Source organism: Prionailurus viverrinus, chromosome B1 (assembly GCF_022837055.1).
Source record: "Prionailurus viverrinus isolate Anna chromosome B1, UM_Priviv_1.0, whole genome shotgun sequence".
Classification (NCBI taxonomy): domain Eukaryota; kingdom Metazoa; phylum Chordata; class Mammalia; order Carnivora; family Felidae; genus Prionailurus; species Prionailurus viverrinus.
This window is the reverse complement of record NC_062564.1, coordinates 70,097,064-70,110,892: the sequence shown is the minus strand read 5'-3', so window position 1 is coordinate 70,110,892 and position 13,829 is coordinate 70,097,064.

Here is a 13,829-nt window from a genome sequence, read left to right as displayed (position 1 = left end):
CACTATTTCTTATCCATGTCGTATACTTCAAAAGGTTGTGTTCCTTGCCCTTGTTCACAGGGCAGGAGATATAGTTCTTATGCCATAAAGGCAGATATAAAACCCTGTTCCTCTGTATGATTCTAAAAAATTACAAAATATGATAGAATCTGCCTCCACTAAATTTGCAGCCTGGGAGAGGTGATAAGACATAGTGAGGCCAAAGAAAGTGATACATGGCAGAAAACCTAATTCTATGTAAAATTTGCTTTGAAAGCACTTACAAGTTTAGTTTCAGAAATCTTGAGTCCTTGACTGCTTTTTTATTTCAAGGTTATGAAAAGGAATCTGAGAGAGAGTGTGATTTGATGGAAATATTAAATAGCTTTTTAATTTTTTTTGAAATATAAGTGAATAAAAAATAAAGTAAGGTAAGTAAACAGCTGATATAGGGCCTTTTTTAGATAACTAACATGGAAATAATAAATACTATTTCTGAAAATACGTGGATTTTTTTCAGAGAGAGAGAGAGGTGGGGAGGGCAGGGGATGAGAGAGAGAGAGAGAGAGAGAGAAAGAGACTGAGATTCACAAGCAGGCTCCCTTCCCGGGGCAACTCACCTCCCACAAACTGACCAAAATCAAAAGTCAGATGCTTTAACCAACTGAGTCACCCAGGCACCCCTGAAAATGTTTCTAAAGGCAGATTGTTTCTGAAAATAAGTAAGTTTGTGATTTTCCTCAGTCATCAAATCTACATGACCAACCGTTTAAGAAGTATAAGGAAAAATATAGATCTAAAAAAGAAAACATAAAGAAGAAAAAAAGGTCTGCCAATGAAAGTTAAAAACTGAAACTGAACAAGACATGTTTAAATAATGACTTAACTGATTTTTTTATATTCTTTTTTTAAATATAATTTATTGTCAAGTTGGCTAACATACAATGTATACAGTGTGCTCTTGGTTTTGGCGATAGATTCCCATGATTCATCGCTTACATAAGACACCCAGTGCTCATCTCAACAAGTGCCCTCCTCAATGCCCATCACCCATTTCCCCCTCTCCCCCGCCTCCTCCCCCATCAACCCTCAGTTTGTTCTCTGTATTTAAGAATCTCTTATGGTTTGCCTACCTGTCTGTTTTAAACTATCTTTCCCCTTCCCTTCCTCCATGGTCTTCTGTTAAGTTTCTCAGGTTCAACATATGAGTGAAAACATATGATATATGTCTCTCTCTGACTGACTTATTAAACTCAACATAATACCCTCCAGCTCTATCCAGGTTGTTGCAAATGGTGGGATTTCATTCTTTCTCATTGCCAAGTAGTATCCCATTGTATATATAAATCACATCTTCTTGATCCATTCATCAGTTCACACCAGTCAGAGTGGCTAAAATTAACAACTCAGGAAACAGCAGATACTGGTGAGAATGTGGAGAAAAGGGAATCCTCTTGCACTATTGGAGGGAATGCAAACTGGTGCAGCTGCTCTGGAAAACAGTTTGGAGGTCCCTCAAAAAATAAAAAAAAAAAAGAACTACCCTACAATGCAGCAATAGCACTACTAAGAATTTATCCAAAGGACACAGGAGTGCTGATTCATAGGGGCATATGTACCCCAACGTTTATAGCAGTGCTTTCAACAATAGCAAAATTATGGAAAGAGCCCAAATGTCCACCAACTGATGATTTACTGATTTTTTCTCAAGACACGTAAATATATCTAGGCATGAAACCTGACTCTGTAATCTCTCAAGATGTCTTTAGCTCCACGTTCTATGTGCAATTTCCCCAGTCCACAATTGATTCCATTTTCATTTAATATAAGGATGAGTCAACAACTATTAAAGTTATTAGAGATACATTTTCCTTGTGAGATTATTAATCATCTGCCTTTGAAACACAAGTAATTGAGGACCCAGGAACACTTACGAAAACTAGTAAAAGAAGCGAGGGTTCTGAGATACAGGCACGTTGAAGATGGCTTCCTTCTCCTGACCCCCAACTGCAAGCTGTCGCTTACTCCTGGTTACAGCTAGCTGCAAAGGGGATGTAGGAGCAGCTGAGTGCAAGAAAAGGCATGGCCTCTGGTGGATCGCCTTAGAGTGGGCTGGAGTAGTTTTTCCTGATGGGACGGGTAAAATTCTACAGAACCAGTCTGAAGGCTCAGAAAAGTATAAAAAGTAATTCTCCAAAAAAGGCAAAATCGTGAATCTCATATCCATTTAAAATAAGCCTGTGTTAAAAGTTATATTTAATCAATCATTATTACTTTGTAGTTAATAAGAAAAACAGAAAAATGTCATGTGGTTAAAAATAGAACTCAAAGTAGCACATATTTATAGTCATAAGGAATACTGAAATGAATTTAACAAAGAAATGAGAAACTGGCAAACTAGTCAATATTCTCAGGGTGATAATTAATTGCATTCCATCAGACACAATTTGCATTTCTGTGGATAGAATTTTTTTTTTTTGCATTACTTCCAGTTTTCTATAAATTAACATGTATCTCTGTAGAGTTACAAAACAGCCTACTCAAAGACAAAGACAGAGATTATCCAGGTGGAAAATGCTTATCAGGATACTTTCTACATTTCAAAGTCTTTCACAATTTTTACTTATAAGTAATAACTACAAATAATTAAATCTGAAAAAGAAAACGACTATTTTGGAACGGACAACACAAATTTAAATAAAAACCTTACAACAGGCGAAATATAATAGAGTAAAAATTATAAATTCTAAAACGGACAGTATGGAACCATTTAAGGGAATAAAGGCCTGGGGTTTATGGGGGCGGATATAGTAACTTTGTAAAGTTCTCCTTGGGAGAAAGAGCAGGGAGGGTAGGAGATATAAGAAGTGAACATATTCTAAAAATCTGATCGGATAGAATTGGGAACAAGTAAGGAAGAATGGGACATCTTGAGAAAATACAAACATTCTAATGGAGTAGCTGCTATTCTCTTTCCAAGTAACAGTAGAAACAAATATTTTGGATATAAAGAAGAAGGAAAAGGAAGGAAATTAAAAACAGCACACGTGGATGGTCATTCTAATTTTTCCCGTTACCTCACTTGGATCCCCATCTAGCCATATATTGTTATCAGTAGCTTTAACTCTAACTTACTGATAAAGAAACTTTAGAATAAAGGAGGAATGTAGGGCTTGATTTTCTTTTATGAAAAACATCTGTTCTGAAGTGCCTTATCATGAGGCTAGTCTTTTTTGGCTTTGGAGTCTTTGTTTGGTTTGTTTTGGTTTGGGCCGCAATTTTACAAATTGTTCTGACATGAAGAAAATGAATAAAGTATGGCTGTCACATCGTGTCTTGATGTTGTTTACCTTCTGCTTACAACTCACACCAATTGGTCTCCAGTTATTTTTAGGAGCTAGATCTCAGGAAATGAAACTAACCAGGGAATCAGAGAGACAGTTTCACAAAAGAGACAAAGTGAGTATGCTGGATGTACATGTGAGATTCGGGAAACAAGCTAAGAAAAACTCCAGGAATATAAATGATGGCTTTAAGTTTGCAGCTAATGCAAACTGCTATAATTTGAATATGGCTTCTGCAGTTTAAAAGATGCCAATATTGAGTGCTATGGCATTTAACATCAGGGAAATGAGACTCAGACACAGATGGGTTTTCAGGCTTCAAAGGAACAAATCCTTAAATTTAAATAACTGTGAGAATAATTACAGAGTTTTGTTGCAAGTTACAAGGAACACATCACATTCTTTCAAATAGAGCTCTTTGTCTGCTATAATTACACCTTCCAGAAGAGTGTTGCAAAAAATACTGAGGCATATCTTCCTCAATCAGCGTTATCATTATCAACATTGAAGTTTATTTATTAACGTTCTTGTGCATGCTTCTGTGAGAGAAACTATTTAAAGCAACCCAAATAAGATCTCTCAGTATTTAAAAATTATTATATAATTATAAAACAGTTTTGGAGGCGCCTGGGTGGCTCAGTTGGTTGAGTGTCTGACTTCCACTCAGGTCATGATCTCACCATTTGTGAGTTCGAGCCCCATGTCAGCTCAGAGTCTGGAGCCTGCTTCGGATTCTGTGTCTCCCTTTTTCTCTGCCCCTCCTCTGCTCACACTCTGTCTCTCTCTCTGTCTCAAAAATAAATAAACATTAAAAAACCTTAATATTAAATTTTTAAACAATGAGAATGACCACAATTTATATAAATTATTTAGCATATTTACATAATGCATGTTATATATTATTTATATGACGATAATATCAATCAACACACATTGGCCCTGATATGTTTCTGTCTCTATTTCATAAGAGCAGGGTCAGGATAGGTGTTTCCTTTCTCTGGGAAACAGTTGAGTATGCAAGGACATCTGGAGCCCAGATGTGCGGTCAAGCCCTGAAAGTCATTCTATTTCTAAGCAAGGGGAAGGGATTGGTCTTCTGAAGCTGAAAAATTGAAATCGGCTCTTCCACTACAGTTTCATATATACAGATTTTCTCTCCCTTCAACTGAGTGTTTTGTTGTTTCGTTTTTGAACAATTCTATTTTGAGCAAAATACCTGATCTTTAATCTTCTCAAAGGACAAAGAAGATTGAGAACTAGGTAGACAGACCCAGGGCAGGGACCCACAAAGTGTCAGGGGAATGGGCTCCGGGTTGTTTGGGTAGGAAATTCCAAGATCGTAGAACCTGGAGTGGATGTCCGGAAGACAGGGAAAGGTGATATCTGTGGGTATTCCCCACGGTCACACAGACTCCTCAGCTTCGAGTAGTTTGTAATCAGTGAACCTCCAAAATGTGGGGCTCAGGGAAGGGGCCATTTTACAGAGTCTAAGGTTGGTAGTGTTTAACTACAGTTCCTATTGGATCCAACAGGCTCTATGCAAAAAAATAAATATATATATATATATATATATGAATGAGATTCAACTAAACTACAGAAAATTTAACATTAAGACAACTGTCATTTTTTATAATTGTTTACCTACTTTACAAATTAAGAAATATATATTACTTGGGTGAAAAAAACACAATGGAAACACATTCTGCCATATATCTGGGCATTCTTCAGAACATTAGACTGGCCCACTGTATTAATGACATCAGGTTAATCAGATTGTATGAGCCAGAAGTAGCTAAGCATTAATAATGTGCCTTGAAAAGAGATGTATGTGCTCCAGACGCTGGGAGACAAAATGTATGGTAATGTAAGAACTCACCACCTCGGTGTAGTTTTAGGGGCCCCAGTGGTCTGGGACATACTCAGAAATTCATTACAAATTAAAAAGCAAAACCAAACAAAACAGATTATTGCATATCTCCCTTCTACCTCGAAAAAGAAAGCACAATGCCTGATGATTTTCCTTAGCTTCTGGCCCATTTACTCTCATAGGGAAGACGGTTATCATTTAGTGAGCTCAGAGAGGAAAGGGCCCTTTGGAGGCGGGACCAGGCTGTGGTCCAAGCTGTCTCGCTGCTTCGCCAGAGGAGCCAGCAGAAAATATGTTGTTAGGCATCTGTGATGGAAAACAATGTCATATGGAGGTTACAGCAAGCCCCGATAGGAGAATCACATGGTAGATGCCTCAGATTTTCTAGAAAGACCAGGTAGTTTACAGTAGAGAATTACGGCATTGAAAGAAATCAACTCTTGACCTGCTTCTGGATCTTGGTAGAAATGAGACTCCTGATGCTGATACATTAAGAAGCCGTGTAGCCGGAACTGCCCCTGGAAACCAGGTTCTGCCAAACCTATAAGGTCGTAAGGTCAGGCAGAACCAGCAGCAGTTCATCACGAGATAGGGGTTGTATACATGGGATCAGGGACAAGACATAAAGCACAAGAAAGCGGCATGAGCGAGTAGCCCAAATCCTTTCTAACCACCGTTCATTGCACCAGCGAAAAGGCAGTGTCACCCCCTCAGGTCACGCTTATGGCCAGATGTGATGTCCTTAAAAAACAAACAATGAGGACCTACCAGCCTGAGCTGGATTAAGGAATGAGTTGGTTTGGCATGTGAGTACAAATCAAAAATGGACTGTGGCTGCCCTATGGCCTCCTTCCTCCAGGGTGACCCTGAAAGGCAACAGTGAAAAAGAAATCCTCCCAATAGGAGGGGCTTTTAACATTTCACCTGGCCACCGCCTTTGTAGAAAGAAAAGTAGCCTGAAGGAGAAACATATTTTGATTCAAAGGTAGTTCTTAATGGCCTGGCTAGTGGGAAAGAGGCTTGGTAGAAGATTAGAATATTGAGGCCTGGAAGTTGTGGAAGATGCATGAGGACGGACCTGTGTATATGGACACAGAATGTAAAGATCTTGTATCACCGACCAGAGAGCATCCACGACTGAAGAGGCGTAAACTGCCAAGTAAATAGAATGACTAAGCCAGTTAACATCACCCTGCTTATATGACAGCAGCTCGGGTGTGGGCACAGGGGTATATCATGGTGACAGGAATGGAGGCTGTGCACTGAGTTCAACCGATGGAGGTAGAAGGTGAACTCACTCTTGCCCCCCTCATTCCCTCACCACTGTGCTGGCAGCACTCCTCAGTGAACTCCCGGCAACCAAATCATCACAGTCTGTTTCTTGGGTAACCTGGACCAATACAATGCCCTTCTGTTCTCTTTTCCTCCATCCCTCCATTTCTCCCTCGCTCGCTTCTTTCCTTTCTTTCTTCCTTTTGTGTGTGGGACAGGATCTCTAGACACTGAGGAGTGGAAGCCTACTGGGAAAGGTTTAGTCTGTCTAGCAACTAATGACATCAATCACTCGATGATGTCATTCTGTGGAGAAAAATTTCATTCTTGCAGAGCAGAACTGGGCAAACTTTTTTCGGTAAAAGCCCAGGTAGTGGTATTTTAAGTTTTGTGTACCACATGGTCTCTATTTCAATCGTTCAATTCTGCCATTTTAGTGCAAAAGTAGCCATAGATGATATGCAAACAAATAAGCCTGGTTGTGTTACAATAAAGATCTGTCTATAAAAACAGGTAGCAGGCCAGAGGTACCTGGGTGGCTCAGTCGGTTGAACGTCTAACTCTTGGTTTTGACTCAGGTCATGATCTTACGTTTTTTGTGGGTTTGAGCCCCACATGGGGCTCTGAGCTGGCAGCAAGGGGCCTGTTTGGGATTCTCTGTCTCTCTCTCTTCTCTCTCTGTCCCTCCCCCACTCCTGCTGTCTCTGTCTCTCTCAAAATAAATAAATAAAAATAAATAAATAAAAAACAGGTAGCAAGCCAGATTAGGCTCATTAACCACAGACTCATTTTAAAGCACTAGAAGTAAGTGTGGGAGAATAATTGCCTAGTTGGGGCTGGTTGCAGGAGTGGATCCAACATTTAAGCTCCAAGTTCTAGAAGTTTCTGTATACATCATTAGGCAAAAGTGTTTTGGTTCCGTCTTCTCTTTCTAGAACTCAAAGTCATCAGAGACTGTTTCGTCACTCTCTTGACTTTTTATTTTTACTGCCCTGACCTGAGGCTGCTGCCTCTGAACAGCCCATATCTCTTCCTGTTGTAGGGAATATTGACACATTTCTCATATAGCTCATTCTATGACTTTGAATGGTCCCATTCCACCATTGATCAACACGAAGAAACCAAGAACCCAGTGTCTTCACAATAATGACCTTGCCAATAGAAGTAACAATGGCGTGAGAAAAGAAAAGGTCATGTCTTGTCAGATAGTGTGGCTTTGCTGTATTTCTTTAAGATGTTTTGAATGGCTAGTACATTTATATGGTTTCAAATCCAGAAAACATAATCGGGTGCATGGAAAAAAAAAACCCTCTTCCATCTTTTTCCCTTTCTTACTGGTTATCTTCCCTACAACCTACTAGGCAACCACTGTATGTGTCCTTTGAGTGTTTCTTTATTTTGCTTGGATTTTAATTAAATTGGCTATTGCACGTTGTATTCACTATTTCTAAGGTAATGAGATTTTCATTCTTCTCATTGTTGAGATTTCATTTTAAATTTACAATTTGGAAGTTTTTTTTTCCATTTACTCTAACAAAGCATTCTAATGTAAACCAAGAACTAAATAAACACCTGTACAACCAAAACACATATGTTAGAAGTATAAATTGAAGTTTTTATTTTCTTATCTACATGAAGATGGAAAGATCATGTGATTGCTTTGGGGAAAAAAATTACTCAGCTCAGATACACAGCCTAGCTGAGAAAACCCTATGTGACTGAGTGATTACAGCATGGATAGCTATGCAGTTGTGGGTTCAAGAGATAGGTTTATATGCTGGGGTGAAATGAAACAAAGCAAACAATGGGAAAGACAAAAGGCAGTGGGTCAAGGTGACCATCCGGTTGAAGAGAGAATATAGGAGATGTGGGTCTCCCTGAGCACCAAGCTCAAGTCTAGGTAGCAGTCAGAATAGTAGTTGCCATGTACAATGTCTTTAATTAAAGAAGTCTTTGAAAGGGAGGAAAATTATGCCAATTACTATCATCACAGTGTGGGACCAGTCCAAGATCTACAGACATGAGGACAACTAAGTCACCAAGGATAGAATTTTTTTTTTTTTTTGCTTATACTACATGTTCTAAATCATTATAATTTATTTACTGCATGGAAAACAATCCAAGTTAAATAAATGATAGTTGATAAATGTTATTTATATCTCTTTTGGGTTTGAAGCTTATCTTATCCAAATTTCTATTTTAAATACCCTCAAATTACACTGTAGTTCTGAGAAAATGAAAAAGGGATGAATTGAATGAACTAAAAAAAATGAAGTATTCAAGAAAGCCTATAAGAGACGAAGCTTGCTTTTTCCAGGACCCAACCTTTAGATCTTAACATCAGTCAGAATTTTCCCAGGTGAGGTTATATTGATCAGGAAATAGCTGTACTAATCCCTACAGGCATTGACCAAGATTGGAAGAGAAAAATTGGTGCACTATATATATTATCAAGAAAATATGATGCAATCTGATGATGAAATGAACTAAATTAAGGTAGTCAGGGATTTTTTGTTTTGTTTTGAATACAAATGAGTTAGTTACAAGGATATCTAAAATGTGTCCTCTCTCCACGTAAGTTTGGCTGGGAGAATGTTAGAGGAATGACTTAGTAATCAATCAATAAAAGAAGAACATGAATGCCTGGGTGGCTCAGTCAGTTAAGTGTCCAACTTCAGCTTAGGTCATGATCTCACAGTTCATGAGTTCAAGCCCTGCGTCAGGCTTAAAAAATGAATAAGTAAATAATTCTTTAAAATTTTTAAAACATATTGGAATTCAAGCTGGTGCAGCCACTCTGCAAAACAGTATGGAGGTTCCTCAAAAAACTAAAAATAGAACTACCTTAAGACCCAGCAATTGCACAACTAGGCATTTATCCACGGGATACAGGTGTGCTGTTTCGAAGGGACACATGCACCCCCATGTTTATAGCAGCACTATCAACAATAGCCAAAGTATGGAAAGAGCCCAAATGTCCATCGATGGATGAATGGATAAAGAAGATATGGTGTATATATATACAATAGAGTATTACTCGACAATCAAAAAGAATGAAATCTTGCCATTTGCAACTACATGGATGGAACTGGAGGGTATTATGCTAAGTGAAATTAGTCAGTCAGAGAAAGACAAAAATGATATGATTTCACTCATATGAGGACTTTAAGAGACAAAACAGATGAACATAAGGGAAGGGAAACAAATAATATAAAAACAGGAAGGGGGACAAAACAGAACAGACTCATAAATATGGAGAACAAACTGAGGATTACTGGAGGGGATGGGCTAAATGGGTAAGGAGCATTAAGGAACGTACACCTGAAATCATTGTTTCACTATATACTAACTAATTTGGGTGTAAATTTTAAAAAATAAAGAATAAAATTAAAAATAAAACATATACATATAATACCCCTGAAAATGTACATCAAATTTAAAAACTGATGTGATAAATTAATAATTGGAATGAGAAAAATTCATTTTAATATTAACCACCATATGCCTAACAATAACCATAGAGTATCTCAAATAAAGCAAAACATAATATAATTGTATCACCTAACATACACCTCCACTTGTAGTGTATTGTATACACTTCTATACATCTACACTTGCATGTATCTCCAACTTCCATCTAAATAAAGCATAAAGAAAAATAAATAAACATTAAAAAAATTTTTTTAAATAAAAAAACTAAAAACACAAAAATTTTAAAATATAAAAAAATAAGAGAAGAACATACTTATAATGAATTGCTAATGTGGAAGTGTGAAAATTGTACTATATATTTTAAATATGTATAGGTTTGAATATGAGATTTAAAAAAAATCTAATTTCTATTTCATGCTCTATACATTCTCTATATCAAAAATAGCAAAGAATGATAAATTATTTCGAGAATATCAAAGCATACCAACTGAATTTACTTTCATTCATGTTACCTGAATCAAGTTGATTTATTGCCTTACCCGCACAAATACGAATTGATTGGCATTTGCAGAGGGTAAAGAATTTTGCAAACAATCTTAAGAGATTTCACTTTGTTAATATTGGACAATTCAGAAGAAAATTACATAGTGTCTCTAAACCATTCATGTAATTGCACAGACCTAATAACACAAAAATTTCACACTAAGTCCTAATATCAAAAAAGATGAGCTCGCCTTCTGAAACTGATTAATAGATCTTTCTTTTCATCTGGAAGGTACGGTGTATTTGGAGATTAGATAATAAATCAAACCTGCTTTAATTTCTGGTCTTGATGACACACAATTGGATTTGGAGGGAATTTCCACAGATTTTAAATATGTTGGGGGAAAAAGAAATCCTGACTCAACCTTTTCTTTATCACATCATCTCATGTTCCTCTACACTCTTCCTGAAGATAAACTGTTTGGAGCCAGATTGAATTACTGTAAATGCCTCCCCTGCATGCAATTTTAGTGAAACATATTCCCTCCCCAGCTACCACTGAGGCAGCCCGGGCTCTCGTGTTTTCCTGCCAGGTGTTTTCTCCTCTTTTCTTACTTCCTAAGCAGCTTTCTCTTTCCTTCCTCCCTCCATCTAATCTAGTTGCCATGGGTGCTATAAATCCTTAGCTTTGCCGGTAAAGCTGTCTCCATATCAAGCTGTGCAATAAACTAGTCAATTAATTTCCTTTAAATATAATTGATATAAATGGCAATTCAAACAACAAACACTAGGGTACATGGTCGGTCTACATAATACATAATATTTTGTTCCAAATATTTCTTTAGATTTGCATGAACGCTAATAAAATTATGCAGCAAAAGTCATATATGCCATATTAATAGCATGTCCTTTCTTAATTGAGAAATGTATAGTCCAATGCACCTTCTAAAAAGGGCTATGAGAGGAGTTCACAAAATCAGAAAATGAGGTAATTTAATGTACTAAGATATCCTCAGTTTTCTTTATGAGCTGAGTAGACCAAAAACAAAATAAGTAAGTAACTTTATTAAAATATTTCAAGTCAAACTCTTTAATGCTAGGTATTCACTTAAGTCTAGAAAATGTTCTCTACTCACATAAATTTGAAAATGTTATTTGTTAACTCTCCTTTCAGCTTGCTATACTAAATTAACATTGGCTTGATGTTTTTAAAGTGCTCCTGGAAAAATTCATGATTTGGATGAAAAAAACTGCAGTAGATGTCTCAAGGCAAGTGGAAAACAGCACTTTGCATTAGTATCTCTGTAACATTGTTAACATTTTCTGCACATTAGTTAATATTTCATAATAAAAATTGGTCCATACATTTCAAAAGAACACTAAGTAACAAGAAACAGTCTATTATCTGAATTAAAAGTAATTTTTAAATACGCTTATAGTTGAAATCTAAAACAAAATTAATTTTCTAGAGCCTATATTGAGCCAGCCATTCTCTCTAATCACACGAACACCCACCCTATTGGAACTCTGTTCTCCAACCTAATCTTCACTGCAGTTCATCAACTGTAAAGAAGGATAACAATGGTACTTACTCTATAGGATTTTTGTGAGGATTAAATGAGTTAACAAATATAGCGTGTATCATGGTATTTGATATCTAGCATGAATTAAATAAATGGTTTGAAATCAATCTTAATTTTCTTTTTCACACTTATTTCAGCTCCTTCTCCCTTCGTTTTTCAAAGATATCTTTTATCTTTCAAACCACCTGAGCTGGAAACGTTCAAGTTATTCCTAAACTGAAAAGACACATTTTAACTCTTCTTACTTCTTTGCAACCGTAATAAGGTGTTATATCTTGTGGTTTTCACATAAAATACCATCTACCATATGTATGTGGCTGGCAAGCACAAGCATGGCCTTACTAAAGAACTGGGCTTTCCAGGGGCGCCTGGGTGGCTCAGTTGGTTGAGTGTCCGACTTCAGATTAGGTCATGATTTCACGATTTCACAAGTTCGATTCACGATTCTGAGCTGTCAGCTCAGAGCCTGGAACCTGCTTCAGATTCTCTCTCTCTCTGTCTCTCTCTCTCTCTCTCTCTCTTTCTCTCTCTCCCTCTCTCTTTCTCTCTGCTCATGCTCTCTCTCAAAAATAAATAAAAATTTAAAAAATTAAAAAAAAAGAATTGGACTTCAAACGGGAATTTGTCAAGTGAGTTTGTCAGTGGTAGAGGAAGTCTTGGTTGCTCTCTATGGTTAAGATGCTACTAAAAATATTTAGCAGACTGCTATGACTAGTTTTTTCCCCCCCAAACACACTAAAATTCAGGTATAATTTTATAGAAAACAGTAAAATACAAAAGCCTACAAAAAGATATTTTAATATCAAGTTCTGTATAACTTCGTATCCAAATATTCTAAGACTACACATAGTATTACTTTTTTAGTAACACAGAAACAAAATTCTTTTTTTCTTTTTTTCTTTTTTCTTTATTTATTTTTGAGAGCGAGAGAGAGACCAAGCGTGAGTGGGGGAGAGGCAGAGAGAGAGAGAGAGACACAGAATCAGAAGCAAGCTCCGGGCTCTGAGCAGTCAGCACAGAGCCCGACGTGGGGCTCGAACTCACAAACCATGAGATCATGACCTGAGCTGAAGTCGTTCTCTCAACCAACTGAGCCACCCAAGCGCCCCCAAAGTTTGCTATTAAAGTACAAATTAGTCTTATTATAGATACTTCTGTCTATAAAGAATATTACTATCAAATTAGTGCATCTTTGCCTTTTTGCTAATGCTTAAGAGGAAAAGAAATGGTATGTATTAGGAAGAAAAAGGACAAACATCAAAAGGCAAGAATGGAGGACAGAAACGTTTGATTAATTATTTATTTTTATTAATTGTAAAAGAGTAAATATTCCAAAGCCTACATATTCTTATATACTTGCTTTAGAAATTAGAGAAGGTTTGGGGCGCCTGGGTGGCGCAGTCGGTTAAACGTCCGACTTCAGCCAGGTCACGATCTCGCGGTCCGTGAGTTCGAGCCCCGCGTTGGGCTCTGGGCTGAAGGCTCAGAGCCTGGAGCCTGTTTCTGATTCTGTGTCTCCCTCTCTCTCTGCCCCTCCCCCGTTCATGCTCTGTCTCTCTCTGTCCCAAAAATAAATAAACATTGAAAAAAAAAAAAAGAAATTAGAGAAGGTTAGACATACCGGGATTTCATTTTGTCCCATCTTGGGCCAAGAGATCAATGAAATTTATGAATTTCAGTCATAAATAACTAGGATAACCATACAATTTTTAATCCAAAGCAGGACATTTTTGATGGGAGATGGGGGGATATGGTATAAGCTCTAACATTAAGGCTCCAAATTACATGCTGCCTTGACATTTGGTAAAATCGGAGGGCCTTGAGTTGCCTCTTTTTTTTTCCCCACTCTGCTCCTGTGGATGAGGTTCC